Here is a 19,483-nt window from a genome sequence, read left to right on the forward strand (position 1 = left end):
AGGCCTCTGCCTAGTCCAAACCAGTTCTTGAGCACTTTGTTTACAGGACCCCTTCTTTCCTTTCACAGTGCAGGGCAGAAACATCTGACGCCCCACAGGAGGTGGAGCCAGCATTGTGGAGGGAAAGCACAACCCTGGAGCACTTTGTTGAAATGATTCCTTCCCTTCTTTCACAGTGCCGGGCAGAGATATCGGCCGCACCTCAGGAGGTGGAGCCAGTATTGTGGAAACCAACTTTACTAAAAGATGTATTTTATCATTCTGAGTTCAGGCATACTAAATTCGAATTTCTACCATGTTCCCTGAGCCAGTTAGATTTGTAAGATGTAATAATCTAACTGCCCATTCTGGCCTATGGAGAAAAGGTAGCCTTGCAATAGTGAAAAATGAAAATGGCAGTAATTCACTATTAGGACATGCTACACACATCAGGGCATGTCCTACCTTATACTTACAATGCACCCTGCCCTTGGGCCTACTATAGGGGTGTCTGATATGAAGAAAAGGGAAGGTTTAGGGACTGGCAAGTGGGTGCACTGGCCAAGTCGACATGGCAGTACTAGACTGCACCTAGGCTCTGCAATGGCAGTCCTAAGACACACTTTACAAGCTGCTTCTGTGGGTGGCACAACCAGTGCTGCAAGCCCACCAGCAGCATTTGATTTACAAGCCCTGGGCACACATGGTGCACTGTACTAGGGTCTGACAAGTAAATCAAATAACCCAATCATGGAGTCACTAATCAATACATCAATTTAACATAGGGGGCACTTGCACTGTGGCACTGAATAGCAGTGGCACAGTGCCCAAAGCATAGAACCAGCAATAACATATCAAAACAAGCATTGGCAATGCCAATCGGTCTCGCCATATTGATGAGGTTTGCGCTTTTTTTAGAAATAATCTGTGATAGTATTTTTATATGGTATAATTGTGTGTAATAAAAGCTATGTGATCACTTAGTTTCTTTGTAGAAATTTTTATTATCATCTAAACATTTGAAATCATCAAAACAGTAAGTAATACAGTAAATCCAACTAATAATTGGTACCTTATACAAAAAGTTTGCATTTTGTTAATTTAAACTTATATACAATATGTAAAAATAATTTTTTATGATGAAGTGCTAGCATCCATGTTTGTAATCTTGTAATATATTGTCAAGCATATTTTAGCTGAGCTATATGGCCTCAAGAGTGAAATTGCTTCCAAACAGAACTTGTTATACACACAAAAGCCACACGGCAAACATTTGAAACCATCAAAGCAGTAACTAATACAGTAAATCCAACTAATAATTGTTAACTTATACAAAAAGTTTGCAGTTTGTTATTTTAGACTTATATACAATAAAAAATTATTGTTTTTATGATGTAGTGATAGCAAACATGTTTGTAACTTTGTAAGTAAATGAAAGTGGTATTCAGTTGATATTGCTTTTTTTGTGTGAAATTGCTGCAGTGCTGATTTGCGGGTAGAGGGTTAGGTTGTGGGTTATTATTTAGCATTAAACAAAATAAAGTGCATAGAATAATTAAAGAATTAGAATAAATTCAATTGCGCGGGTTGCATTGCATTGCTGCATTGCAGGACGTGCAATGTAATTTTGTTTATGTATTTATTAAGTGAATTTCTTTTGGTTTAATGTAGGAGACAAGTACTTTTTACCTTGCTCCTTTTTGCCTTGCCTACTGCACTGTATAGCACTGCTTAATTTGTAAACATAATTGTAGTTTCTGCACAAATAAATATGCTATCCAAACTACTTTTCATCCCAAACACCCGAACCAATCCCTTAGTGCCATTGCTGAGCTTTAAATCGCGTTTATGCTAAATAAGACGGAAGTCGGCTGCAGTGACACAAAATCCAGTTCTGTCCATCTCTCTGCCCGTAGCTTTGGATGCGCTCCCTCTCTCAAAGAATGTTACATGGAGTAGCGCTGCGCATTAAAAATAATGGCGAGCACTTTGCAATTTTGCTGGTAACAGCGCAGCCTCGTCAATCCTTATAAACCAGTAGCAGCTACATTGGTGACATTTAAAGGGGCATACTAGTATAGCAATATGTGTTCATGTGTGGAAGCCGGGGCTATTGCGGCAAATAAAATAGCAACATTAGCAGGGGCGCTGCATGCGCTGGACAACAAGTGTTTGCTTACGGGTTTAAAGGCTTGTGGGGCCCCCGTTTTTTTAAGGCTAAATTCCACGCTTTTAAAACAATACCCGATACCAAGTGGTAGGCGTGCTGGATGCGCTGTACATAGAGTGTTTGCGTACAGGTTTAAAGACGTGTGGGGCTCTCGATTTGTTTGGATAAATTGTACGCTTTTCAAAAACCCTCATAACCTGTGCAATATTTTGTTTAAGTTGTCATAGCATTTTTATTTTTACAGTTAAACCACAAATAGACATATAATACAACATACCAAGCTGCTACAATTATTAAAAGACATAGGAAAACGAGGCCTACATTTATCGCACAAGAAATCTTTAACACATTCATAACACAGCACCAGATGCAGCTAACCTCTGAAAAAGGTTTGTAAACAAACTTCGAGTGAAAAAGTGTTAAAACCCACGCCCCCGCTTCACTTCTAAAGAGAATACAAGGAATTTTATGGTGGACCAAAAGGTTCCTATAAAACTTGTGCCTATCCCTGGGAACCACAATAAAGATGTGCGTCTGTACTCAAGAAAGCATGCCATGCAAGCTACTTTGCATAAAGTATCACATGTGCAATACGCACAGGGCAAAGGAGTACACCATTTATAGCATACACTTGTTTTCTTACATTTATATGTTTTGCTTTTGATTAATTATCACGCAGAGGGACTGCTTATTTAAAACTAAAGAGCCCTATGGCATAGCACTCCACTTACAGTACTAGCGATTTCACTTGTAAATATGAAAGGCTCTTTTACGTAAATCATCTGTCTCTGCTGTAAAAACTATCAAATCACATCAGCGTGTTCGCCATGCACAACCATAGCTGTACTTAAAATGTATGTTATACTACAGGGTGTGGACATATGTTGCCCGGATGCAAAACATTTCAAAACATAAGGGCAGGAGGTGAAAACACTGTTGTTTAAGTAATCAAACGGTGTGCAGCATCAATGGAGGCCCGTTTCCCAGACAGCAGAACTGGTTCTTTAGTGGCCTGGCCTCGGTCTAAACTACAGTTAAGCGAAATCACCGGGGATTTGCACGCAGCGATACCAAATCCAGTTCTATCCACCTCTGTGCACCTAGCTTTGTATCCGTGCACATTATACACAGTACATAAAACCAATCCCCCCGTGCTAACAAAACGAATATGTTTTGGGTAATGTAAATAGTGCTGATAAAAAGTGCGGCTTTATCTACGGGTCGAATCGTCAAAGAATAAAACTCGCAATTTAATAAGCGGGCACTGTTTGTTATTTAGCTCCGTATATGTCGTACCCGTTCACCTCTCACATAAATGTATAGCGCTGCTTAATTTGTAAACATAATTGTAGTTTTTGCCCAAATCAATATGCTGTCCTAACTACTTTTCATGGAAGCCTCCTAATTACCAGTAACAATAGAGTTTTTTACACATATGCAGGCTATTTGCAAACACTTGTGAAGTAGTTACTTGTGGCTCCAACAAGACAGACGTCAAGCTATGCAGCTACTTTGAAGTTATTTGGTTTCGTTGTGCCCCTGAAGCATACGATTTCAAGAAGAGCTGTGAAGTACTTGGGTGCGGCTTTAACACCGAGCGATTCTGCCACAGCTTTCCTAGACTAGTCACACAGCACGTCGGAAGATAAATCCTGAAATCACATTTATGTCGCTAAGCCGCTGCGAGTCAGAACTACATAGGCAAATTATGGAGAAATAAAACGGGGGCAGGCTCATAAACTTAATGAAGAAATATAGACTGTGTGCATATAGTGTGCGCCATAATACTATGTATAACAGAGAAGTGCCCTACACTGAGTATAGCGTTCTCTGCTATTGTTCTGACAAGGCGTCTGTAAACAATATTAACATTTGGCAAAAATACATTGAATTGCTTTAAGCCTAATATTTAAAGGGCAGTTTCAGTTGCTAAGTTTAGCACTTGTATTGGCTTTCCTCAAAAGGATACAATACTGGGACTGCAAGGTATCAGAGGAAAAGAGCAGCTTGGGCAGGGTTACGAAAGGACTAAATGAAGGATTCTTTAGAGTTTCGTGGTGGGAAGCGGAAACATATTGTGTCATGCCAGGAAAAAAATTGAAGGTACATTTTTATTACAGTCTAAAATATATGTAGCGAGCAAACTTGCATGTTTATTCCAGTAGTAAATAAATGGAGCCAGCTTACTTACATTTTTATGCTACTGAGTTTAATTTGCGCATTGTGATATCCCCAGTTTCCCACTTACTCAAATACATTTTGAGCGTTTACTAAAATCGCTCAGGGACACATGACTAACAACTGTCTTCGGGCTCTGTGTGAAGTAATTAGCAACATGGACATGAAGCCACGGATCTACTTTGAAGTTATTTGTTTTTTGGTGCATATGAAGCACATGACTTCAAGAACACCTGTGAAGCCCGCGTTTCCCAGACAGCAAAACCGGTTCCTTAGTTGCATTGCCGAGGTCTGAATCACATCTATACTAAATCTCCAATAGTTATATCCAAAGGGTGTCACACATTTAAAAGCATATTTTCCTTGAAACATCGCCCGATCAGAAGCAACAGACAAGCTAAATACGTCGCTCACAGGTTAAAAAGCATATGGAGCCCTCCTCTGCTTACGGGTTGAAAGGCGTGTGGGGCCCCCGTTTTTTGAAGGTTAAATGCTACACTTTTAAAACAACATCTCATCCTAAGTGGCAGGCGCTCTGCATGCTCTGTACAACGAGTGTTTGCTTACGTGCTTAAAAGCGTGTGGGACACTCCATTAACATCACAGGCTTCAACGAAAAAAAAAAAACAACAACACACAGCGCAGCCTCGGCAATTCTTATAAATTAGCATCAGCTCCAATAGTTATATACATCTCATCCTAAGTGGATCATCTCATCCTCTTTCTATGACTAAATTGCTTATTCTTAAAAAGAAATCCCGATCCCAAGCAGCAGCCGCTCTGTAAATTGCCCCCGATCACAAGCAGCAGCTGCTCTGAATACGTTACACAACGAGTGTCTGCTTACAGGTTTAAAGGCGTGTAAGGCACTCGTCTTTCTGTGTTTGTACAAAAAAGACTATAAAACATCCAGGCACTCCATTAACATCACGGGCTTCAACGAAGAAAAAAAAAACAACAACGAAAAAAAGGGCACCATATGTGTGTGCCTAGGGAGCATTCCATCAGCATCACGTGCAGATAAAAAAGTCCGTGCCTGGGAGGCACTCCATTAACATCACGTGCTTTAACAATGTGTTACTACCTAAATCACGTGCTTTAACGATGTGTTTCTGCCTAGGGAGCATTCCGTCAGCATCACGTGCAGGAAATAAAAAAAAGTCCAACAACCAAAGCAACGCCCCTAATACAAGTAAAGGGGCCAATAGCCATAGGTGTGGCTAACAGCCCAAAAGGAGGGACTTCAAACACTTCTGACCAATACCAAGTAGAAACAATTTGAGAGGCACATTGAAGAACGAATGAGAACAACTATTTAAAAAAAGGCGGTCAGACCCTCACTAAAGTATATACTGCATGTCTCAACGAGACAGCGCAAGCGCTGCCTAGGCGAGACTTAAACAGAGGAGGCAATCCGACAAAATGGAAGGGAGACTCACGCCAATGATGCCAGGTCTAACACGTGTCCCTTCTAGCTGAAATGTGGGGAGAACTACCCTTCCCCTTGGGAGTTCTCTTCACTAAGGCGGAAAAATCTGGACAGACCATCAGCTTTGGCATATTCTGTACCAGGGTGGTGTTCCATCGTAAAGTCCATACCCTGTAGGGAAATGGACCACCTCAACAACTTTGGGTTCTTACCCCTCATCTGCATTAGCCATCTGAGGGGCCTGTGGTCGGTCTGAACCAGGAAGTGAGTCCCAAACAAGTATGGTCCCAGCTTCTTCAGTGTCCAGACCACAGCAAATGCCTCACGCTCAATTGCACTCCACCTCTGTCTCCACCTCTGTTCCCGCGGAAGCAATTTCTTACTGGTGAAGGCTACAGGTTGGTCTAGGCCCTCTTCATTAATCTGTGATAGAACAGCCCCACACCATGCTCTGAAGCGTCGGTCTGAACAATGAATTCTTTTGAGAAGTTGGACGCCTGAAGCACGGGTGCTGTGCACATGGCAGTCTTCAGGGCGTCAAAATCCTTCTGACAGGTGTCAGTCCAGTTCACTTTCTTGGGCTGCTTCCTGAAAGTCAGCTCAGTCAAGGGTGCAACAATGTTGCCATACCCCTTGACAAACCTCTTGTAGTACCCAGTGAGTCCTAAAAAGGCTCTCACCTGTGTCTGAGTCTTTGGGGGTTCCCATGCCAGGATGGTATCAATCTTGTGTTGCAGGGGCGCCACCTGGCTGCTCCCTACCTGTTGCCCCAAGTACACCATGGAACCCTGCCCAATCTGGCACTTACTCACCTTGATCAGGAGGCCTGCCTTTCGCAGTGCCATCAACACTTCCCAGAGGTCGCACAGATGTTCTTCCCAACTGGTGCTGAACACTGCAATGTCATCCAGGTAGGCGGCACTGAAGTCCTTCAGTCCAGCCAACACCTGGTTGGCCAACCTCTGAAAGGTGGCAGGGACATTCTTCATCCCAAAAGGCATCGCCCGGAATTGGTAGTGCCCATCTGCTGTGGAGAATGCTGACTTCCCTTCGGCCCCATCAGTCAAGGCGATCTGCCAGTACCCAGACGTCAAATCAAATGTGCTGAGATACCGTGCAGCCCCTAACCGATCAATGAGCTCATCAGCTCTGGAGATGGGGTGCGCGTCAGTCCTGGTGACAGAATTGAGTCCTCGGTAATCCACACAGAACCGGAGTTCAGGTGTGGCACCAGGTGCGCCAGCCTTTGGGACCAAAACCACTGGGCTGGCCCAAGGACTGTTTCAGGACTCAATCACCCCTAAAGCAAACATCTTGGAGACTTCCTCCTTGATGTAAGCTCTGACATTGTCAGTCACTCTGTAAGACTTGTGCTTCACAGGAGGACTGTCCCTGGTGTCCACATCATGGACGCACCACTCAGTGATACCAGGAATCAAGGAAAATAGATCAGAGAATTGCCCCAACAGTTGGGGACAATCTTGCTGCTGATCATGGGTCAGGGTGGCAGAGAGGCTGACTCCATCCACTGACCCATCTTGCTCTGTCACAGATAGGAGGTCAGGAAGAGGCTCGGTCTCCTCCTCCATTCCATCATCCATCGCTAGGAGCATGCCCACTTCGGACCTTTCTAAGTGGAGCTTCAGGCGGTTAGCATGTAGGATCCGCAAAGGGTTCCTGGGAGACTGCAAGTTCACCAGATAGGTGACATCACTACCTCAAATGGGCCGGTCCACCTATCCTGGAGCACACAAGGCTCTACAGGGGCAATGACCCAAACTTTCTGTCCAGGTTGAAGCTCAATCAGAGTGGCATTCTGATCTTACCACCGCTTCATCTCTTCCTGGCTGGCTTCCAGATTCGCCTGAGCGAGCTCTCTGAATCACCGAGTCTGGTTCCTGAAGGCAGGCATGTAACTATATACATCCTGGTGAGGTTTCCTGGGAGATTGCTCCCAGCTTTCCTTGACCAGACTCAAAGGTCCTCTTACTGGGTGTCCATACAACAGTTCACAGGGACTGAACCCTAGGGACTTTTTTGGCACCTCACGGTAAGCAAACAGAAGGCATGGCAAGAGGACGTCCCACTTACGCCTCATTGGTTCTTCAAGACCCATGATCATGCCTTTAAGGGTCCGGGTGAATCTTTCAACCAGCCCATTACCTTGGGGGTGGTAAGGAGTGGTGAACTTGTAGGTAACACCACACTCCTACCACAGGGACTTCATAGAACTAGATATGAAATTGGTATCACGGTCTGACACCACCTCTCTGGCGAGCCCCACATGGGAGAAAATCCCCATCAGTGCACGCCCCACCATGGGGCCATCACTGTCCTGAGCGAGATGGCTTCCAGGTACCGGGTAGCATGGTCCACCAAGACCAGGGTAAACCTGTTGCCCATAGCTGTCTTGGGGTCCAGTGGCCTCGTTCAAAGGGGGTACTGACTACAGGGAAAGGTTGGAGAGGGGCCTTGTGCCTCCTTCCACTTTTCCCACTTGCCTGGCAAGTTTGACAAGTCCTGCAATGAGTATCTGAACTCTTCTGCATCTGGGGCCAATAAAAGTGGGTGGCAAGCCTTTCAAAGGTCTTGTTCTGCCCCAAATGTTCAGCTAAAGGTACGTCATGAGCCAACCCCAGTAGGAAGGCTCTGAAACACTGGGGTACCACCAGCACACGGGCTGACCCAGGCTCAGCAACCTTAGGCTCGCTATACAGGAGGTTGTTCTCCCAGTAGATCCAATGTGATCCAGACTGATCACCTGCTGCCTGGTTTGTGCCCTGTTGCCTCAAACCCTCAAGAGAAGGGCACTTCTTCTGCTCTGCACAAAATTCCTTCCTGGAGGGCCCCCCTTCTTGCTGCCAATTGGTCAGCTCAGGTACGTTCCCCAGTTCAGAAACTTGCTCCCCTGTAGGTTCCAGGGCATCCCCCTCAAGGTCTGCCTCCATCTGGACCGTGGGAACAATGGGGGCTTCTTTCCCGCACCCCCTACCTCTTCTCTTTAAGGCAGGTTCCTGGGCCATACTTCCAGGCTCCAGGATCTCTTGAACACCCTTGGCTGCCATAGACCGAGTGGCCACACACGCCCACTCAGGCAGACCCAACATCTCCAAATGAGCCCTCTTCTCCACCTTAGCCGAAGGGTAGCTCTCCAAATCATTGCCCAACAGACAATCCACAGGCATGGCTGGCCTCACAGCTACCTGAAGAGTACCAGAGACCCCACCCCACTCAAAGGGAACCTGAGCCACCTTGCAGTGGCTCTCTGTGTTGTCAGCAGCAACAACTGGGTAAAAGGCATTGGGGACAACCTGCTCTTGAGACACCAGGTGACACTTGACAGCTGTCACACTGGCTCCTGTGTCTCTAAGAGCCTCCACTCTATGGCCATTGATGGTCACCCACTGCCTGTATTTCTTAGTGTTATCAGCCACCTGAGCTTGAGAGACTTTCTTAAAGTCTCCTAATGAGACAAGGGACATTTCTGCGGGACCACACCCACCTTGGGCACCCTTCTCCTCCACTCCCAGGGCTACACTGGCCATCTGACAGGGGGGGGGTGCATGGTGTGGCATATACTGACCCTTTTGGGGACACTGGGGATCACCCCAACAGTGTCCCACCTGCTTACACTGAAAGCAGGTAGCAGGCCCCCTATGAACAGGTTTGTCTGTCGGGAGTTCTGACTTTTTCTCAGGGGGAGGCTGGGAACCCTTACCTTGGTTTCCTTGGGAATTACGTCGGGGCCCTTTCTGGAACTCCCTCTGTTTACCCTTGTCCCCCCACTCTTCTGCTGGGGACCCTGCCCACCTTTGGCGGAGTCTCCCACATGACCTTGTGGACCCTGGTACTGACCCAGCGGTCCGCCTCCTCAGCAAGCTTTCTAGGGTTAGTCAACTTGCCATCAATAAGGTGCTAGCGTAGCTCTGTAAAACAATTAGCAGACAAGTGCTCCCTTGCAATCAAATCATAGAGAGCTTCAAAAGTATCCACTTTGCTACCCTTCACCCAACCATCCAAAGCTCTGCAAAAGAAAGATACATATTCTACCCAAGTGGTTCCCTCCAGCTTCTTACAATTCCTGAACCTCTGTCTATAGAGTTCTGGGGTCAAACCATATGTTGTCATCAGTGCTTCCTTCATGTGGGCATAAGACATCCTATTCTCACTGGGTAGGTCTAACAAAGTATCCCTCCCCTCACTCACAATGCGGCCCCACAATTCCGCTCCCCAATCTTTCTCAGGGACCCAGTGGGCAAACATTGCTATTTCATAGGCTGCAAACCACTGCCCAATATCTTCATGCGTATGGAAATCTTTGATGACATCCTTGGGAATATATACACTGCCTTCTGAAGGCACAGATGGTGCGCTGCCACCAGAGGGATTGATCTCTAAGCCCTTTGCCTTGATCTCTAACTCCCTCAACATCCTCTCTTGTTCCATTCTCATTCTCTCACTCTACAAGGACAATCTGTTATTCTCTGCTTCCCTCTGACCCTCCATCTTAAGCTTAGCCATCTCCAGCTTGTGTGCCCTATTTCTCTCCCTGTCTTCCAACTCTTTGGGCGACAGGTCTTTGGAAGAGATACTACTGCCAGGTGGGGACGGTACCCCTCCCCTGGATGGAAACATTGGCCTATCCAGTTGCCCATCTGAATCCCCAGCTGGCTCCACCACAAGATCAGGGGCATTTCTTACTTCTACCCAGGCCCTCAGCACCTTTTGGTAGTCATCCTTTTTAGAAATGCCTGGTGTAGCAACTTTCAATTTCTTGCAGAGATGCTCGAGCTGTTTCAGAGTGTAGGTTTCCAACCTCTCTTCCTCAAAATCAAGATCCATAGATGCAACAGATGCTGGTCTACTCATGGTAGTAAGAATTGGTAGTTCTCAGGAAAAGATAACAGTCCAAGGAAAAAATTAAACTCAAAAAAAGTATGTGGTCGTGTTTGGTCTGCACTCACTAGTAGTGTACACCAATCACTGTATATGAGTCACAAATGCAGGTCCAAATCCTCACCGCTGGCCACCAATGTTAGAAATGGGGGTCTCTAGTTGGCAATGGTATACACCTTTGCCCAAATAGGGACCCTTACTTCTAAGTCAGGATAAGGGGATTACACTCCTAGATAACCCCTGCTCACCCCCTTGGTAGCTTGGCACGAGCATACAGGCTTATCTCAGAGGCAGTGTGTTAAGCATTTGTGAACACATACAGTACAGATGGACACCACACAGGTTTTATAAAAATAAGTATGCTTTATATAGACTTAACACAAGACCACAAACGACAAAAATCCACAATACTCTACTTAAGATTGACTTAAAGATGGAAAAAGTTACTTAGTTCAAGTTGATGATAAATGCGACACAGTTCTCACAAAAGTACCTGGATGCGTAACGCAAAATAAACAAAAGGCTTGCAGAGGGTGATGCGTCGGTTCCGTACTCCGGGGGAGATGATGCGTCGCGCCTCAATGCTTGCGCAGATTAGGGGATGCGTCGTGATCCTTACCGGTGCGGGGGTGATGCAGAGGTTCTCGGCCTGTGGCCCGGTTGCGATGCGCAACATGGTGCCTCGATGAGATGCGACAATCCTGGTGTGATGCGAGAAGATGGCGCCCTTGATGCGACAATGCGACGGCGATGCGTTCACGCCCTGGCAGCCTTGCGACAACTCTGTACTTTGGAGGCGCGACAGGCCCTGCGACACGTTTCTCCGGCGATGCGATGGCGACCCTCTCGATGGCGTCATGCTTCTCCGGTGATGCAACAGCAGACAGCTTCGATGAAGACACGCTTCCTGGGAGATGCGGCGGCAGCACGCTTCTCCGGCGATGCGACGACTACAGCTGCGGCGGCAACACGCTTCTTCTCATTGCGTCGCGCTTCCAGCTCCCAGCAACATGCAGGCTTCTGCAGAATGAATTTCCAGCAAGGAAATTCAGAGGGGAGCTGGTGGTGAAGTCTTTTGTCCCTGAGACGTCCGCAAGCAGAAGTTCAAGCCCTTGGAGAAATATTCTGTAAGATGATGAAAGTCCTTTGAAAAGTTCCTTCTCCTTTCCTTGGCAATGAAGACACCACTGCAGGCCAACCCAGCAAACAGCACACTGGCAGAGGGGCAGTCCACACTCCTGCAGCTTCCTTGGTTCTTCTCCTTGGCAAAAGGTTTGTCTTGTTCCCAGAAGTGATCTAAAGTTCTTGGGTCTGGGTCCCAATATTTATACCCCAAAATCCTTTGTTCTCTGAAGGCAGAGGGGCCTCTGCCTAGTCGAAACCAGTTCTTGAGCACTTTGTTTACAGGACTCCTTCTTTCCTTTCACAGTGCAGGGCAGAAACATCAGACGCCCCACAAGAGGTGGAGCCAGCATTGTGGAGGGAAGGCCCAGCCCTATTCAGGTCCCAGCTGCAACTCCTCCCTCCCATCTAGATGCAGATCTCCCTATTCACCACTGGGCTGACTCATTCTGTCTCCTGGAATTCCCCAGCCCTGTCACTCAAACTCCAGACAAGGAATATACAACCTAGCAGAGGCAGGCTTTGGATAGTTAGACAAGAGAATACCTACTTTCTAAAAGTGGTATTTTCAAGCACAGAATGTTAAAACCAACTTTACTAAAGGATGTATTTTATCATTCTGAGTTCAGGCATACTAAATTTGAATTTCTACCATGTTCCCTGAGTCAGTTAGGATTATAAAATGTAATAATCTATCTGCCCATTCTGGCCTATAGAGAATAGGTAACCTTGCAATAGTTAAAAACTAAAATGGCTGTAATTCACTATTAGGACATGATACACACACCAGGGCATGTCCTACCTTATACCTACAATGCACCCTGCCCTTGGGCCTACCATAGGGGTGTCTGATATGAAGAAAAGGGAAGGTTTAGGGACTGGCAAGTAGGTGCACTGGCCAAGTCGACATGGCAGTACTAGACTGCACCTAGGCTCTGCAATGGCAGGCGTGAGACACACTTTACAAGCTGCGTCTGTGGGTGGCACAACCAGTGCTGCAAGCCCACCAGCAGCATTTGATTTACAAGCCCCTGGCACACATGGTGCACTGTACTAGGGTCTGACAAGTAAATCAAATAACCCAATCATGGAGTCACTAATCAATACATCAATTTAACATAGGGAGCACTTGCACTGTGGCACTGAATAGCAGTGGCACAGTGCCCAAAGCATAGAACCAGCAAAAACATATCAAAAACAGAGGAGGCAATCCGACAAAATGGAAGGGAGACTCGCACCAATGATGCCAGGTCTAACACAGTCTCTGACCAATTTGTATGGCTAGTCCATACAGGAGGGCGGGGGATACACCACAGTAAAGACAAGAAGACTATTGGCCATATTTACATGGACATGAAAAGACATGCAGGCTGGTTTGGAATATGTCTGAACTGGCACCATTAGCTTGTTTTCCCCATGTCTTTTTATCTTCTGACCTCCTTTTTTTGGCTGTGTCCTGCATTTCTTTTTTGCTGGTTTTAGAACTCTGGGCATTTTACCACTGCTGATCAGTGCTAAAGTGCTAGTGCTCCCTGTGTAAATTGTGATTTTGATTGGTTATCCATGATTGTCATATTTGATTTACTGATAAGTCCCTAGTGAAGTGCACTCTGTGTTCCCAGGCCCCGTAATTCAAATGCTACTAGTTGGCCTGCAGGACTGATTGTGCCACCCACATGAGTAACCCTGCTACCAAGTCGCAGGTCCGCCACTGCAGGGTCTGTGTGTGCAGTTTTGAACTGCCATGTTGACCTGGCAAATGCACCCACTTGCGAGGCCCGAACCTCTACTTTTTCAACATGTAAAACACTCCTAAGGTAGGCCCAAAGTAGCCTCATGCTGAAGGTGCAGTGTATGTAAAAGATATGATATGTACTGGTGTATTTTGCATGATCTGATAGTGAAATATTGCCAATTTCATTTTTCAGTATTGCAAGGACTGTCTCTTCCATTGGTTATCATTGGAGCTGCTCGTAACCTCTAACAAATGTAAAATTCAATTGGGAAGGGATATGGAGTTTGGGGTCCCTGAAGTCACAATCTAAATAAACATCTTTTAATGAAGTTGGTTTTTAAATTGCGTATTTGAAAATGCCACTTTTAGAAAGTGGGCATTTTCTTGGATTGCCATTCTGTGCCTCTGTCTGCCTGTGGAATACACCTCTGGTTTAGACTGACAGTTTGGTTGTTTGTGCGTTCACTCTGGACAGTCACACAAAGGGAGGTAGGGGGTTGATGTTTATGTTGATATTATTCATGTTGTGATGTTGTGCTGTATTTGTAGAGTAAGGTAGGTTAAGTTAAGGTAGTTTAAGATGTGTTTTTAGGATAAGGTAGTGTAGGTTAGGTTAGAGAATTTAGGTAGTCTAGTTTAGGTAGTTTTAGTAAGGTAAAGTTTGATGGGTACAATACATATCATTGTTAGCTACATACTAGTCTACATCTTTAATTACTGTGTAGGAGTTATCATATCTGCAGAGGTTATGTTAGGTACATGCAGTTGGCTTTGCTAGTAGTGTTTGTCAACATGTGTGACAAGGTGAAAGAGCTGTTGACAGGTACCTGTCAGGTTGGGTATGGAATCGCATGAAGGATCCACAAACATCGTTTGGCATCGTGGCCATCTTGATGTGAATGGATACACAGTCCGAAACAGGTTTTAACATACTGTAGCTCTGTGTGTGTAAGTCATGCAACATGCATTGGAGGGTTGGTGTTGTTAAAGCATTGTCCCTGATCCTGGATATTTGTGCTCCAGCACTGATGCTAGCCCCTGTCACACTTACACTTGCATCATTTGCCTTACACAGCAGTATTGCTTGCTGGCTAGTATCCATGGGTACTCCAGCCACCTGTTCTGTGACTTAAATCACCATGGGGCATATTAGCAAGGTCTGACGATATAATTCTCGCCGCTTTAGTGTCCGTTTTTGGGCGAAAAGCGGCGATAATTATATTGCAATATCATCAAGGACACGCTAGCGCGTGTTTCCTTGATGTAGAGCCTGTTTTTTCACAGCCTCGCCTGGCATCGCTAATGAGATGCAAAAGAGGCGTGGCTGTGAAAACAACACATGTTAATATCGTGAAGGCAGCTTCGTGATATTAACAAGGAGGTGCAGCGATAAAAAAAATCGCGCTACCTCAGCCTTAACTGTACCCCAGGGCTATACATTGTGTCTCGCCAGGGCTATACATTGTGTCTCGCTAACCGTGAGGGTGGAAAAAGAGGGGGAGGAGTAGCTGCTATATTTAAAGAGCAGTTCACATTAACATCCTCTGCCCCCACTCTGATCGCGGGTCTGGAAGGATTACACTTCTGCATTCAGGTGGGCGCTCAGTTCTCCTTAGCAGGGCTAGTTATTTACCGCCCCCCTGGTGGGAATGATTCTAGTCTTATAGCTTTGCTGGACGTAATAGTGCAGAGCTCCCTCCTCCATCCTTATTTTCTTGTAGTGGGGGACTTCAATATACATATGGATAGAACGGACTGCGCCCAAGCAGAGATATTAAGAGCCACTCTAGTTGCGGCCAAGCTGAGATTAATCAATGAGGGTCCCACACATAGAGCGGGTCATACACTCGATCTCATCCTCTCCAATATTGAAAAGGTGAGGATGGAGGGGACTCTGCCTTTACTTTGGTCAGATCACCTGCTTCTGCCTTTTATAATAAATTTGGTGGCCGACAGACCAGAGCCAAGTAAGCGAGTTTTTATGCGAAGACAATGGAGGAAACTAGTCCCTGCCGTTATGGGCCCTGTGCTGGCTCAGAACAAACCTACTTTAACCATGAATGCCAACACTGACGCTCTGCTGTTTCATCACTGGATTGAGAGCATGGTATCATCCATTGCTCCAGCTAAACGCGCTATGTCCAAAAGGGACTCTCCCTCTGCTCTATGGTTCTCACAGGACCTCAGAACTGAGAAGGCAAAATGTAAACGGTTAGAGAGGCTGTGGAGGGTAAACTATGGGGCCCTGGAAAGAACACAATACAAGGTGGCCTCCCATAAATTTCAGAAGGCTGTCAGAAAGGCAAAAAAATTGTTTTTTGCGAGTGCTATTCAACAGGCAGAGCACTCCACTAAAGAAGTTTTTAAGGTGGTTCAGTCCTTTTTTAAACCCAGATGTATTGAAAGGGAAATACCGCCTTCAATCACCTTTTGTAACACAATCTCGGACTATTTCGACCATAAAATTAAACGTGTCTATGACTCATTTGGCTTCGAGGAAACAACGGTGAAATTGGATCAGACGGTCAAAGAGTTGACAAGCGGACCGCTGGCTTCTTTTCAACCAATAACTTTGTCCACAGTCAAGAAGGAATTAAGCTGTTGTAAGTCTGGTTCGCCGGATGACCCCTGCCCTCCCAAATTGTGGAGCATAATGGCGGATTTTGTGGCTCCATCTTTACAGATCATTTGGAACACGTCCATCGCCTCCGGGGTCTTCCCGGATATGTGGAAACATGCGACCCTCCTCCCTCTAAAGAAAAAACCCAATGGGGATCCTGCGGACCTCAGCAACCTTCGTCCTATTTCTTTGCTGGCTGCCCCGGGCAAAATGCTTGAGAAAGTTATCCAGCGGCAGCTCAGTAAATATATAGAGGACAACAAGATTCTGCATGAGACACAGTCAGGCTTTAGACCTGGCTTTAGCACCGAGACTGCTCTGATCGAGGTGGCAGAGTCAATAAGATGGTCGTTAGATTCGGGAGACTCAGCTTTGCTGGTGCTCCTGGATCTTTCGGCAGCGTTTGATACTGTCGACCATGCAAGGCTGATGATGCGTTTGGCAGAAGTGGGCCTTCAGGATCAAGCGCTGGACTGGATACAGTCGTACCTGTCCCAGAGAACTCAGAAGGTGGCCCTGGGGACTGTGTTTTCAACTCCTAAGCCTTTATGCTGTGGTGTACCGCAGGGCTCGGCGCTTAGCCCATTACTATTTAATGTCTATCTGGCCCCACTCTTCACGCTTATTGCTAACTGGGGGGTCAAGGCAATATCTTATGCCGATGACACCCAGCTTGTGTTTCCATATGCAGAGGCATCAGTGGCAGCCATGTCTAGTTTTAAAGGCTGTCTTCAGGATGTTGCGCGCTGGATGAATACTAATAAGTTAAAACTTAATGCAGACAAAACGGAGGTGCTCTTTTTTGGTAAAGGCACCCCGCCCCCCTCTGAGCTCTGGTGGCCGAGTGCAATGGGGCCGGCCCCCTCCCCTAGCCTATCGGCAAAAAACCTGGGAGTGCGCTGGGACAACAATCTGTCGTTTGTCTCGCACACACAACAGCTGATGGGAAGCTGTTTAGGTAAACTCAGGAATCTTCGCAAAATCCTGCGTCTTCTCCCGGTGAACTGCAGGAAAACGGTAATCCATGCGACAGTGACATCTAGATTGGATTACGCGAATGGCTTGTTCTTGGGTCTGCCTAAATACCTTATTCAACGCTTGCAACTGGTCCAGAATGCGGCTGCGAGGCTGTTAATGCAGATTCCATTCAAGCATTCCATCTCTCCGCATCTTCGATCACTTCATTGGTTACCAGTGGCCAACAGGATCAAATTTAAGGCCCTTACGTTAGCCTTTAGATCCTTGTATGGCAAATGCCCAATATATTTGAAAGATCGGTTGCCAAGATACACACAGTCCCGTTCTCTTCGTTCCAACTGCCGGATCCAGCTAGCAGTGCCTCGTATAAAGAAGGCCCGTCTGGGAGGCAGAACGTTCTCGGCAAATGTAACGATGTTATGGAATTCACTACCCCCTGAGCTTCAGCAGGCTCCTTCTGAACCCCGTTTTAAGGATTTGTTGAAGACCTGGCTCTTTACTCAACCTTGTTAATGACTTGAATTCCGGTTTGTTTTCTCTGCCTGTGTCTAGCGCCGGGACACCTCCGTGCGAGGTAGCTGTTCGCGCTCAATAAAATTCTGTATTATTATTATTATTATTATTATTATTAACTCAGAAATTTAACACCAGTGGCATACTTTTAATGGGATATGGATTATGCTGATAGGACCACAGGGTCCTATCAGCAATGTTATCGCTGTTTTCAATGGAACATCGCTGGAAAACCAGCGATGTTCCATTGAAAACACCACTATCGCTGAAATATTATCGCCATAGCGCTATGCGTTGTAAATATAGCGTTATCATGGCGATAATATTCAGCGATAGCTGCAATAATTTTTCGATCGCTATGAACGGCCAGCGACAATTATCGCTGGCCGTTGATAATATGCCCCCATGTACTTTGATTGAATGATACCTGTTGCACTTCCTGCTAGTGACCTTGAGTAACTGCTTGCAAGTCAACATACGCATAATGTTCACCAAATATATTTCCTTCTGACTGTGTATATTTGACCATGGCTCCAATCAACGCATGTGCCTTTGGTGATTATTTGGTGTCTTTGCCTCACTCAAACCACCATGTTCAACTCAGTCCAGACACCAGACAGGTTGTACTAAGTGCATTACATTTGCAAAGACTTAGGAAGTTCACATGAACAGTTCATAGGCAGCAACCCCAAAAGAAGTTTTGAGGCAATGCATGTCCAGACAGAGTCCATGGGACGGATATGTCATGGGACATATGGAGGACAGGAGTGCTTCAATGAGGAGGAGGGACACATTGCCATTAGGGGACATAGACCACACCAACAGTCCACAAATGGGTGAGCTCAAAAGGTGGACAAGCAACTGTTGAAATTTCACTGGCATGTTCATAAGCACAGGGCAAATTGGAAACAGGGTATGTGGCACAGAGAAATGCTACTGGGCACTTTTGCATTTGCTAGAGGTGCAGTCCACATCTTCCTCCTCTGATGTGAGGGGGCCTCCTGTGAGGGGGTGTTGTAGGTGCCAGAGCCAATGGAGGCATACATATATCAGGGGCTGAAGATGTGGATCCTGTGTCCACAGCAGAATTTCTTTACACCAAAACATATGACAACACAGCAGCAAAAAGATCTGATGGTTTTGCAACACAGCACCCAATGGAACAGCAGTAATCAGCTTTGGTAGCAATGTACAAGTCCTGCTTCTGCTCCATGGACTTCAAGATGATTCTGATTGCCCCCAGCTGGTTGGCAACCTTGCAGGTGCCGCTTTGGCAGGGCATTTGCACATGCTTCTGCCTCATGGTTCCAGCAATATCAGCTAGGGACTGTTGGAGACCATGGAGCAGAGTATGTGCCTCCTATGGCCGCAGAGTTGTCCCTATTGGGACTGAGGCACAAACGGAATCCATCTTGGGTGCCCACCACAGTCTACATCCCTGCCCGCACTTCATCTACCTGGTCACGCTGGACTCCTTCAGCAGTACGTTGGCAATCTTTTTGTGGGTCCACGGAGTCCAGGGCTCTGGGTGGGCTGGCACGTGGTGTCTGTTGTTTGGTAGGCACTTCATCTGCAGACCCCTGTAGGAAGCTGGCTCTGTATATACTATACCAAAGTGAGGTATAGTGTGCTCATAGTCCAGTGGAACCCCAAAGGCAGGCAAAGGTAAAGTTAGATAGCACCTCACTCTCTATTTGTGGTAGTGTGTTCGAGCAGTAAGGCAGTTTTAGAGGACAGTGTTAAGCATTTGATGTACACACTCAGTCAGCAGATGAATTCACACAATCAAAGACTGAACTTCAGACCAATTGGTTTGGTATAAAAATGTTCTTTTAGTTATTTTATTTTCTAGAACCAGCAAGC

Source organism: Triturus cristatus, chromosome 11, assembly GCF_964204655.1.
Source record: "Triturus cristatus chromosome 11, aTriCri1.1, whole genome shotgun sequence".
NCBI classification, from domain to species: domain Eukaryota; kingdom Metazoa; phylum Chordata; class Amphibia; order Caudata; family Salamandridae; genus Triturus; species Triturus cristatus.